Below are 12174 nucleotides of genomic sequence, written 5' to 3' on the forward strand. Positions count from 1 at the left end.
TACTTTCGTGTACATAGATAAAAAGGTCATTGAGTTCCTGAGCTCACAGAGATAAAAACAATTAGATTCTGCCTCATCAGGTCTCAAGAGAAAAACAAACACTTTGAAACTACTCTCCTTAGGATATAACATTATAGCTGAATTTCCTATCACAAGAAAATTTACCCTTTCATTTGCAGAAATAGGAAGGAAGAAACAGCTAACCAATTAAGAAACTAATGGTCTTGCGCTAATTACTTACCAAAGTTTGTTGGCATACAGGAGCCACAAGTTCAAGCTGCCCTTCTTGTCATGGAGACCAACTGTAAGCATGGCAGTTTTCCTGGGGCATTCCACTCTTCTGGCCTGGGTTGGTTGGTCCATGTCATTTCAGCGAATAATTTAAATTCTTGTTTTGAAGAAGGGATGTTTGTCTAGTCCCTAGACTCCCCTGAATCTTAGAAACCATGTCTAAAGCTGGCCTGTTTCTAAGAATGGCAGTGTTTGTGGAGCAAGATGTTCCTGTGAGAACACTTTTTGCCAAGTCAACTGTAGTTGGGTTTTTATCTTTCACCTCTGAGATACCTTATTGCAATCTATCTGATGACTTGCACAGACTTTCCCATATAAGGTCTGACTGCTCAGTAGCAATGGTTTCAGGTCACTATTTACTTAAATGAGCATTCAGTTTCTGAGATACAGCCAGAAACCTGCTTTAATGAAGAATTTACCACTGTGCAGTCAATAAGCAAGCTGAGTACTTTACCCCTGGAACACAGGGTTACCTAATGTTTTATCAGAAGAGACACGTGTGATGATGTGAGATTTTTTCAAAGCAGCTGATTCTCTCAGCTTGAAACTCTGTGTCAGAAACCAGTGAATAATCCCTCCCTACAAAGTTTTTTTCCTTTGTTCCTAGCATTTCACCATGACCCCATGGATTCCCAGACTTGTCTCAGTTTGCATATGGTCTGCCTGCAACATCACTTGAGTGTATTACATCCCTAATGCTGATGCACACTGAATTTGTCAAAATACTGTGGCTAGACAAGCTTAAAATCAGAACCGGAAAGGAAAGAGAAAAGCTCTTGATTACGGAGATGGAGCTGCTTCTATGAAAGCATCAAATTAAGCATGGTAAACTTGTGTCAAAAACTCATCTCTTCCCAAGGCAGTTCAGGAAAAGCTGCCTTGGTAGCTGCAGCTGAGGATTAGCCCAGTGGGCTCTCCCAAGGCAGAGTCCTGTGGAGCATCACAGATGCCCCTCCTCTGGATCGCCTCATAGGATCGCTCATCGCATCCCTCCCCTGCTTACAAATGAATCTTCAAAGCTGGGAAAGTCTGCTTTCCCTCCTCCAGCTAATCAACTTAGAAAAGCTTACTGTAGCACACTTTGCTGTTTGTGCAAATGCAAATGAAGCCTTGTTGGAGTTTGTCTGTGACTGAAATAAACAATGCCCTTCTGATGTGTTGATTTTCCATACCCTGCTCATTCTCTAGTGTCAGAAGTTGTTAAAATTGCAGTTTTCTCTCTCCTCCCTTTCTGGCCACAGAGCTCATGAATCTTTTAGTGGTGGTACAGCAATCTCACAGAATCACAGAATGGGAAAGAATGGAAGGTCATCTGGTCCCACCTCCCTGCTCAAGCAGGGCCATCCCAGAGCACATGGCACAGGATTCTGTCCAGATGGTTCTTGGACATCTCCAAGTGAGGGAGACTCTATGACCTCTCTGGGTAATCTGTGCAGTGCTCGGTCACTGCACAGGGAAGAAACTCTTCCACATATTCAGGTGGAACCTGTTGTGCATCAGTGTCTGCCTGTTGCCTCTTGTCCTAAGCTTGGCAACCCTGGGAAGAGCCTGGCTCCTCTTGACACTCCCCCTTCAAATACAGACTCTGATGTGGTCCCCACTTAGTTGCCTCTTGTCAGGGCTGAACAGGCCCAGCTCCCTCAGTCTCATGAGAGAGGTGCTCCAGCCCCTTAATTGTCTTTATTGCTCTCTGCTGGACCCACTTCAGGAGCTCTGTGTCTCTCTTGTCCTGAGGCAAGACACAGCCCTCCAGACACACCTCACTGGGCTGGGTGGAGGGGCAGGATCCCCTCCCTGACCTGCTGGCAGTGCTGTTCCTCATGCACCCCAGGATCCCACTGGCCCTCCTGGCCCCAGGGCACTGCTGGCTCATGGACAGCTCATTGTCTACCAGGACCCCCAGGCCCTTCTCTGCAGAGCTGCTTTCCAGCAGGTCACCCCAGCCTGAGCTGGGGCCTGGGCTTGTCCTTCCCCAGTGCAGGACCCTGCATTTGCCTTTTCTGAGTTCCAGACCATTCCTCTGCCCATCTCTCCAGCCTGTCCAGGCCCTCCTGAAGGGCTGCCCAGCCCTGGGGCTATCGGCCACTCCTGCCAGCTCTGTGTTCAGTGAACTTGCTGAGGAGGCCTCTGCCCCAAGTCACTGATGAATAAGTTAAATAATACTGGACCCAGTATTTAACCTTGGGGGGCACCACCAGTGACAGGCCTCCAACTACACCTTGGGCCACAGATCATGGTCCTCTGGGATCAGCCATCCAGCCAGCTGTCAATCCACCTCACTGTCCACTCATCCAGTCCGCACTTCCTGAGTTTGTCCATTAGGATATTGTGTGAGAGAGTGTTGAAAACCCTGTTTAAGTTGAGATAACCACTTTCCTCTCTGCTCCATCACCATTCCAGGGACTGAGCTGAGGCTGACCTGACTGGATGGTAACTCCCCGAGTTCTCCTTCTTTCTCCTTTGGAAGACTGGGGTGACTTTTGCTACTTCCAGTTCTCATGCACCTCTCCTGATTCCCATGACCTTTCAAAGATGAAATGAGTATCAGATTGGGTCTAGTCAGCAAACAGGACCCTCCATTCCTCTCAAAAGGGAGAGGGTTTTCCCTTCTGTATTTTCAGGGTTTTTTTTCCCAGGTATTTACTACTTTACTTTCTTTTTCTTAATTGAGGAGGTTGTGATGTGGGGCATAGGCACAGTAGAGTGAGGCTGCAGCTCAATCTCTTCCTCAGAGTCCTAGTACTTCTCAGTCTTTCTGCTTCACCTCTCAGCTCCAACACTAGGCCTACTCAGGATTATAGAGGATGTTTGCAATCATCTTGCAGTGTGTGGTAAATTGCTGGGTTTATACCAGTGTTGCACAAGGTGTATTAGGAACACTTGTACCAATGTGGTGTTTTGCTCACTGCCCACAATTGCAACTTCCTGAACTCCTGTCAGTCATAATACAGCCTTGTGTTCACCCTTCAAAGCAATGTCTGCATGTAAGAGCAACTATATGTTGAACATCTCACTTTCTTTCTGCCTCCTTATAACAAACACATCTATACATATCTATATATCCAGATTTAAATAAAGTGAGGTATTAAGCAGAAAAAACATAGAGACACACACAGGAGATCAACCGGCCTAATACTGTTTCTTTCAACTAGTCATAGAGGCTTGTCTAGGGTATGGTCAGGGATGTACAATGGGAGTAGTGGGAAGAAATTCAGACCGTGTTAAATAAAACTTTTGAAAGGGGATTGGGCATACTGTAGTATTATATATATTGCCCATAAATAGAAGGTTGTGCAATGGTTGTGTCATGGTAGTAGTACCTGTAGAGAATTGCATTTTTTTTCTGACAGATAGATAGATAGATAGATAGATTGATAGATAGTTTGGTAGGTAGATAGATAACAAAGAATGGAAGCTAAAGCAGATTTCCAAGCATTTAAACTCTCTGCTGCTATTTAATAGCACAATCAATAGTTCTGAAAAGGGAAAGACATTTGCAATGCTAATTGCAATTCACAAGTGGGGGCGTACTGAGTGGGTGGAAGAGTTAGTTGTTTGCTTGCTGAGGGACATTTCAGAGCTGCAGAAGTTCTGATACTAATAATTCTTTTTGTAAAACGATTATCTGGCTGGCTATAGCACTGGAATAATTTCTAAATCAAAGAAATCAATGAGGTTGGTACTTCCTCAGGTAGTGACTTTGTGGCAGGTTGTTCTGGTTGTCTCAGTGCTCCCACTGAGATGGAGAGCTTCCAGCCAGTTTGTGGCATCAATAGTCTTTGCTACCTCTTAGTTGTCTACAAGGCTTGTCTCTTCCTTGCAAATTTTGTCAAATATGTATTGTCTTTTCCTGTGTTATCATATCTATTTTTTTTTTATTTCTGGAAAATAATGGATATTTTTACCTTTCGTGTGACCTGAATCTGCCACCATTATTTAATCTTATGTAACCTCATTAGTGCTCTGCTCTGTACATACAGATTTGTTGGCCTCAGCTGAAGCACTTGCAGAATTAAGTACACACCAGTGTGACAGAGGATGACAAAACTGAGCTCTTTAGTCCTCTTTTCCCACATTAAGCCCAGGTGAATGTTTCCTGGACTCCACAAACAAACTCCACACCACAAAGACATATATCTGTCTGTATAAGATCACAGTGCAGAATCATTCTGGGGAAGAAAAGGAAGAAAAAAAAACCTGAAATTTTGATGCTAAATCTTGTTGATGTCGACCCTCCAAAGTGTCAGTGATCTCTGAGCATGTGGGAGCAAGGAATAGCAAAAGCACCCATCCCTGGCACTCTGCAGTTGGCTGCTGGCCTCACAGTGTCCCCTGGGCTTTCCAGGTACAAGCTGGGATGGAAGTGGTGTTGAGTCAACATTACCATGTGCACTCAGATGCAATTCTTAATTGGGTCTAGGTGAGAATTTCTGCTTTACATGGGATAAAATATACATGTGTGTGGCATACAGTTTTAAATATCTGAAATAAGAATCTTAAAAGATCAAATAGTAATATATATGGGGTCTTTTTGATTATTTTTCCCCTAACAGCTGATATAGGAATGGTTACTATTAGTTATTGTGCTCTAATCATTAAGAAACAGAGGTATGAAATTTCCTTTCTAAATAAATTTGGTATTAGAGCAATTTTTTTTTTTTATTTCCTAAAACAAATCTAAAACAAATACTTTTTTTTTTTTCTCCGTGGAAAAAAGTCCTGAAATCTCTAATTAACTTCTGCTGAATTCAACAAATAATTACTGGAAAAGGGAGACCCTTGAAGAAGTAATGTATTTTCTTTTTCCATTTCAATACAGTGTTCTGAAGCTATTTTATCACATTCAACTTTACAAAACAGTAAAAATCCATAAAAGAAAAGCAATCATTAATCTCAAAGCATTTTAATTATCTCTGGCTCTTCCTTGAAAAATCTTATAACCTCTTTAGACAAACTAAAGCATATATATTACCTTCATCAGTATGTGAACATGATTACTCTGAAGTTCTGAATATATGTATTACTATAATCTTAAAATGTCTGCATTCCCTTGCACCAACACTCTTACAGTCCTTGTTTGTAATATCTGGGTAAAGCTGGAAAAATGTGGCTGATTCTATTGGGGTTAGTTAGAATATGTCCAGGAGTGGCTGCTGGCCCAACCCTGCCAAGGACTGGTACCAGAAAACCTGGAGGCTGATGAAGAAGTAAGGGACAGAGACTTAGGTTCGCTGTGTGATAGTACAGAGAGGGGTAATGGTGTGAACAGTCTTCCTTTGTTTCCCTTTCAGAGAGTTTCAAGAGTCTTGCTGCTAATATTTGTTTGTGTTGCAATATCATTCAGTCTCCCTTAGGAGACTAAGACCTGCTTGTTCTGGCCACGAACTGAGGGTGGCAAGAAGAGGAGCCAGGGAAAAGGGAATCACAGGGACAACCTAGCACAGGGGCAGTTCAGGATATGTGCTCCAAACAGCCTGCAGGCTCTAGGTACAGTGCCTAGATTGCACTTGTGGTTTTAAAAAATCTGATTTTCTCTTGGAAATATATGGAATGGAGGAATTCTGAAAACGCTGATCCTGCATACTGATCTGCAGGTCATAAATCTCTGGCTATGAGCTCTTGTAAAACAGTTTGGAGATCATAGAATCATTGAATGTTCTGGGTTGGAGCGGACCTTAAAGATTATCTACTTCCAACTCCTCTACTATGGGCAGGGACACCTTTCACTAGTCCAGGTTGCTCTGGGTAACTTGTTCCAGTGCCTCACCACCTTCACAGTAATGAATTTCTTCTTAATATCTGACCTAAACCTCTTTCATCTTGAAGTCATTCCCCTGTATCATATCATTGCATGCCCTTGTGAAAAGTTCCTCTCCACCTTTCCTGTAGGTACTGGAAGACTGCTGCAAGGTCTCCTGGAGCCTTCTTCAGGATGAACAACCCCACCTCTCAGCCTGTGTTCATAGGAGAGGCTATGATCATCTTCATGGCCTCTTCTGGACCCTCTCTAACAGGTCCACATCTGTACAGTGGGGATTCAGAGCTGGATTCAGTACTCCATGTGGGGTCTCATGGAAAAGGAGTAAGAGGGAGAGAATTACCTCCCTTGGCTTGCTGGCCATGCTTCCTAGAGATTTTCTAGTTTGGTTTGTAACAAGATAAATGAACTACTTAATGAACTATCAGTGGATCATTACATCCTGTAAATATTGAAAAAGTCAACAAATAAATACAGTGGACACCAGTTTAAAATAATCAACATTGATGAATTACAACAGGACTGAAGCACAGTAAGATTCCTCTTTGAGGAAATGCTCCAAATGAGCTCTAATAAGCTGTGTCTTTCTAGAATCCATGGGAATGTGAAAATCCTTTAAAAGGCTCATCTGTTTTCTCGAGTCAGATCCACCTGAAGAGGAGGCAGCTTGGTGTGAGGGAAGCACACCTGGATTGGGAACACAAGGCTGTGCCACTGTTTTGGGAAGGCTTGCTCAGATCAGAAGGCCAAGTGACTGCTTTCATGTGATGCAGAGCTCGAGTTAATGAGCTGACAAGACTTCTAGCTTGGGCAGGGCACCAGCGTGGTACTCCTGCTCCTGGACATGAATTGTCTGGAGTGGAGTGCTTGAACACCAAAGGAACTTTCTGAGTGAAGCCCCCTGGGCACAAAATTACATTTTCCATGAAAATGAAAGTTTATTTTCTCTGTAATTTTCCAATCAATTATGCAACTCTCCTGCTAGTTTAAGCATGTAAAAATGTTTCTATAACTTGCCAGCCACCTCAGGCTGAGGTTTGGCATACTTTCCCTAATTGTACTTCATCATGACTTCATTATTTCTAACGTTCTTTGGAAGTTACTGTTCATATGAATTGAAAGATCAGTGGAACTCATTGCAAGATTATAAAGTTAATCTGCACACCTGTACAGGGATTCTTCTTTCTAAAAACTCTGAGTATTTCTTGTGACTTTCACAGATATCCAGGCATTACTGAGGATGTGACCAATGCTCTTCCTGCCTAACCCTACAGGACAGTAATTTCCCTCAACTTTCCTTGGGTGTACATTTGATTTTAAACAGAACAAACTCATCCTTTCTATAGTTAAGCATTAAAGTTTTGTTTAAACAAAATTAGGACTGTGATGTAAAATCTAGGTAGATTTCACTGAAGACTGATGCTTTCTCCTTTAATCACATGGGTTTGCATCTGGGCACATGCTTGGAATGTGCATCTTCAAATTAATTGTGGTAGGATTTACAATTTCATGAAATTCAGTGCTTCATCTTTCATCTTTAGCAATTCTCATTAAATCTTTCAATCACAGAGCTGCTCACAAAAGTAGAAGTCTTGTGTCAGTACCAAAAATTGTGTAGCAAATGTGTACATCAGGTGGAATAACATGTCAAAGTGATTTTGAGGAGAACAGCACTTGCCAGTCTTCACTTATGGCTACTTTCTACTAGAAGCTGGGAGTAATCTGGCTAGAGAGATTTATATATAAATATAAAAAATTAGTGGAAAATATAAGAAACACTTTCAGTGAGATTTGAACCTGGGAGAACTAAAGCATACAGCAATACTTTTAATATTCAGATATTAGAAAGAGAAGTAAAACTGTTCTATTTCCTTCAAATAAATATTTTGGATTTTTAAGAGCTAAACCATTACATTAAAACAATAACAATTTCTACACTAGCTCAGAATCAGCTTGAAAAAACCTGGAAGTATCTTGAAGGTGGGAATAAAATAAATCTGTTTTTTGTAAGCAGAGGTACAGCAGCTTCTTTTATGACTTTAAGATGAAGAAACTAAAAATGTGTTGCATTATGTTGCAAAAGAAGAAGTGAACTCAAAGTCCAATGACATGACTTTATTTTGCAGTCCCTGATTAGGAGGCGTAGTTATAATTTAAAAATGAAAAAGACTAAATGTTCTTCGTGTTCTTTTTTTTTAATATATTGAAAAAAAACTTAGCACAATCAAAGATACGTGAGTGAGTGATAACAGTATTTTTGGATTTGGTGTGGGGGTTTCACAGTATTTTGGGCTGTGGTTAATGTAACAGGGTTGTAATTGGAGGGTTCAAATGTTGCATATAATGCATAGCTGTGGGAACTGGCCCTGACAACCAGTATTTGAAGCCATGTTCTTTCACCCTATAAAGACCATTTCTGTGGGGAGAGGCTGTGAGACAAACAGCAGAACTACAAAGTGTGGCTGGGTGTGCCAGAGATGCTGCATTCAACCTAATTTCTTGCAGGATGGCTCAAGTCACAAGCCCCTCTGATTGATTTGGTTTGTTCAGAGTATCTTCCCAAACACTTGTCCCATTGTGCTTCTCCCTTATTTCCTACTCCAGCATTTTGGCTTCTGTTCTGCTCAGACTTCCATGTGGTTGCAGTACAGTGCAGGGACAGACTCTAATGGCTCCAAATGTGCCACACAGAGCTCACGGCACCCTGGGGCACTTTGATCCACTTCTGGCATCTGACATTTGCGTACCTAGCTGAAGAACTGGTGATCAGGCTGTTGAACCTGCTCAGTTCTGTGTCATCACGTCTCTATTCCACTCTCCCTGACTCACAAATCAAATATTTCATTCTTCAGCACCATGAGAGGCTCCCTCAGCAACTGACAGATTTGACAGCCACACTGCACTTCAAAGAACTTCATGGGGTTGTTAGCAGTAGCAGGGATTTTCACAAAGTTGTATTTTTAGCACAAAGTCTGAGAGAATGACTTGACATATAGTACAGTGATCATAACCTCACTAAGCACAATAGGCTGCTTAATTTATAACTTCTTTCAGAAATAAAAATTCAACATTGAATACTCAGCAATGTCAAATCTTCTGTAAAAGAAACACTGAAGTGCAGAAATGCTGTGTGAGCATTTATTAAAAGTAGCTCTGATTGCATTTTTCATTCTATAGTATGACTGATGACCTAGTTTTCCCTATATTGTTTATTTTGTGGATTTTTAGCTGCTAATGTTACTGTCAAAGATACACAGTTATGAGAATACATTAGCAGACTGGTTTAAGCTAAATATTTTCTGAATATTTGGACCAAAGGAAAATAATTATGTTCTGGAATATTCATTATCTGAAATAAATTCCAACGAACAATGGCAATATGTTAAATCTCCCTGTCTGTTGAATGCCCATGTGTCTTCTTTTTGACTCATCCAGGCACGTGGCCAATGATGAGTATTTCTAAAGGGAAAAATTATCTTTTAAAAATACAACAGAATATACCAAGGTCAGTGAATTGGCAAAAGTTATTCCCTTGGTTGTCTCTCTTCTCCTTCTTACTTTCCCCATTTTATCCTTTTAATTTGCCTATTTCTTCCACATGGTATCAACCATCCCTTCAAGCTATTTAATTCAATGAGGAATGGGCAACTGCAGCAAGTAGGAATTGAGCTTGCCATTATCCTAACATATTGGCTTGCATGGTGTTGTGTACAGACATCTTATCATCTTTTTGTCTTGTTCCTTTTTTTGAAGCATTTTCTTGTGTGGATGTGCCTAACCCACTGTGTTGCCCTAAAGATGGGAATTGACTCCATGTGATGAATCTCTCACCTTATTTGGCCTTTTCTAGGCTGGTGTTCACAGCTCTGTTGTAGTTTGTGCAAACTCACTGCAAATTTACTCAGCTAACACCACCAGAAATGCTTGTCTAGACACTTGGTAAATGTTTGTGGTGTATATTCAGACTCAACCAAGTGTGAGCGGTGAGTGTGTGTGTTGTGGAACAAATGTTTCAGGCTGCTCTTTCCATGGTGTTTTTTTTTTTTTTTCAAATCCACACCACTGTGAATTGCTGTGGATGCACTGACTCTGCTCTGTGCATGCCCTGCATGCAGAGGCTGCACTGCTGCCTGATCCCTGCTTCCTGCAGCCTGGTGGTGAGGCTTCACCACCACAGATCAGAGTGTGCCTCTGGGGTCTCTAAAACAGGCCATGAGTTGGTTTTTGTTGATTAAAACAGACTAACATGAAATCAGTGTACTGAAAATTCAAAGGCTGCAGTAGACAATTTAGAGAGAAAAGCATTTTTCTGTGTGGATCTTCCTGGGGTCTTGCTGAATGAGTGTTACAACATTTTCTTTTCTCTTCTATCACGTGTACTTGTTAGCACTACTCCTTGCTCTAGAAGGAGGTATGTAAATGATATGTCTGTATCACATAGCCTTAAATTTAGTTTTTCTGCACTACTGTGTATGTGAAAAAACTAATTCCATGAATACTAATTTGTTCATTTCAGTTTCCACACTTAATAGATTTTTGTTGTTGTTGTTATTTTTTTTTCTCTTTTTTTGGTAAAATTAATAGGTGTACTGAATCTTTTATCTTTTTTTTTTCTATTTTATCCTACACACATGGAAACACATTTTTAAAAGTTGAATAAAAGTATATTAATACTGTATAGGGCTTTTTTCGTGGATTTAGCCACCATATTTTAAATTAAACTATAGGATTCATTTGTGTTGCAAATTCTTTCATTATGTGAGCTTGTCTACAGGACAGAGAACATCAAAAAAATGTTTTTATTCAAGAAACTATTGTGGGGTTTTCTTCTTTCCTTTTGCAAAGCATATGAAACAACAAAAAAGCACAAATACTAAAACCTGTTAATATGAAGAATATAGTCTCTCTAAAATCTAGGTAGAATTTTCTTGCAGCTAAATCCATATTCTATAAATCTTTGATGTAACAAAAAGTTGTAACTGCTAAGGTGGAGACTGGGACAGGAAGTCACAGAGAGCAGCAGCTGTCTGTTACCTTCCCCCATTTCTATACTAATGCTTATGGAGGGAAACCTCTTTTAGGACTATTTTATTCTTATTCCTATTTTTTTTCCTGTGTTTTTTTATATTGATTCAGGAGGCTCAGTGACTGCTCCTGCTCTGCACTGCCCTAACTGAGACTGTAGTAAGAAGCACAGCATCTCTGTATGAGTGTGGGTGGGCAGTTGTGTTAGAAGGGTAAAGATTCCTCTGCTGCTGAATGCTGGGCACTGAAGGCAGGCTGTAAGTCTGTAATGTGGTGGTTGTACCATTTTCCCAAGCCACTGAGGCAGACAGTGAAGCAATGGCTTTGGCTCATAGATTTGATTTATCAATTAGGCCAGAAGGATTTATTTTCAGTTTGCAAAGTGAATAAACTCTATCAGCACAGAGGGTGGGAGGGAGCATGTTAAGATGGTGAAAGCTGATTGAAATGGTGTGGTTTTGGCTCCTCAGCCTGCCTGTACTTCAGAGGGCAGCGCAGATACCAGGACAAGATCAGCTAATGTCTGGCACAACTTATTAGCCTGGGCTGTGTACCATCCCATCTTTTCCAAGCTCTCCAAAAGGCCTCTGAAATCAGCAGAACCTTGTTAGTGTGAGACTATGCAAAAGCGCAAAGCCCACCAGACCTGGACCTGTTCATTGGAGCATGGGACCAGCTTAGAGCAGTCTGCCCTGCTGACAGAGCAGCTGCAGGTGGAGATATCCACCCCTGCAGTGATTCTGAATGCATCCTTTATTCATAATGTGCCACTGCAGCGGAGGGAGGCTGGTATAAATGTTACTGTTCTTGATGCCAGAAGACCTCTGAGTTGTTATTGTGCTTGTAGCTGGGAGAAGAAATGTGTTTGACTCGTTTAAAAATTATATACAGGAGTATTTGGTGAACTGGGATTTGGATTCTGTAGGTGATGAGGAAACCACAGCAAGACTAAAATTGAGTACCTTGCTGCTTCTAGGTGGGCTTGTTTAGCTGCAGCACGGTTCCCTGCCAGTGAAGAAATGTGGATTATGGGCTTTGATTGAGAAAGAGTTTTGTTCAGTCTTTGAGTATCTGTCTCTTAATATAACATTTTAACTTAA

The 12174-nt window shown here is 41.2% G+C and overlaps 1 protein-coding gene and 1 long non-coding RNA gene across 52 annotated transcripts in view; one reads left to right on the forward strand and one right to left on the reverse strand.

Annotated features, from left to right (window-relative positions):
* The window catches only part of LOC135293394 (uncharacterized), a 28423-nt gene extending 26290 nt beyond the window's left edge, over window positions 1-2133 (reverse strand). For both annotated transcript variants that reach the window (XR_010355527.1, XR_010355526.1), the window contains exon 1: window positions 242-2133. This is a non-coding gene — a long non-coding RNA (uncharacterized LOC135293394). The remainder of the gene's footprint in view (window positions 1-241) is intronic.
* Window positions 1-12174, forward strand: part of LOC135293390 (collagen alpha-1(I) chain-like) — a 406941-nt gene that overhangs the window by 156145 nt on the left and 238622 nt on the right. The window lies entirely within an intron of this gene.

Source organism: Passer domesticus, chromosome 2 (assembly GCF_036417665.1).
Source record: "Passer domesticus isolate bPasDom1 chromosome 2, bPasDom1.hap1, whole genome shotgun sequence".
Classification (NCBI taxonomy): domain Eukaryota; kingdom Metazoa; phylum Chordata; class Aves; order Passeriformes; family Passeridae; genus Passer; species Passer domesticus.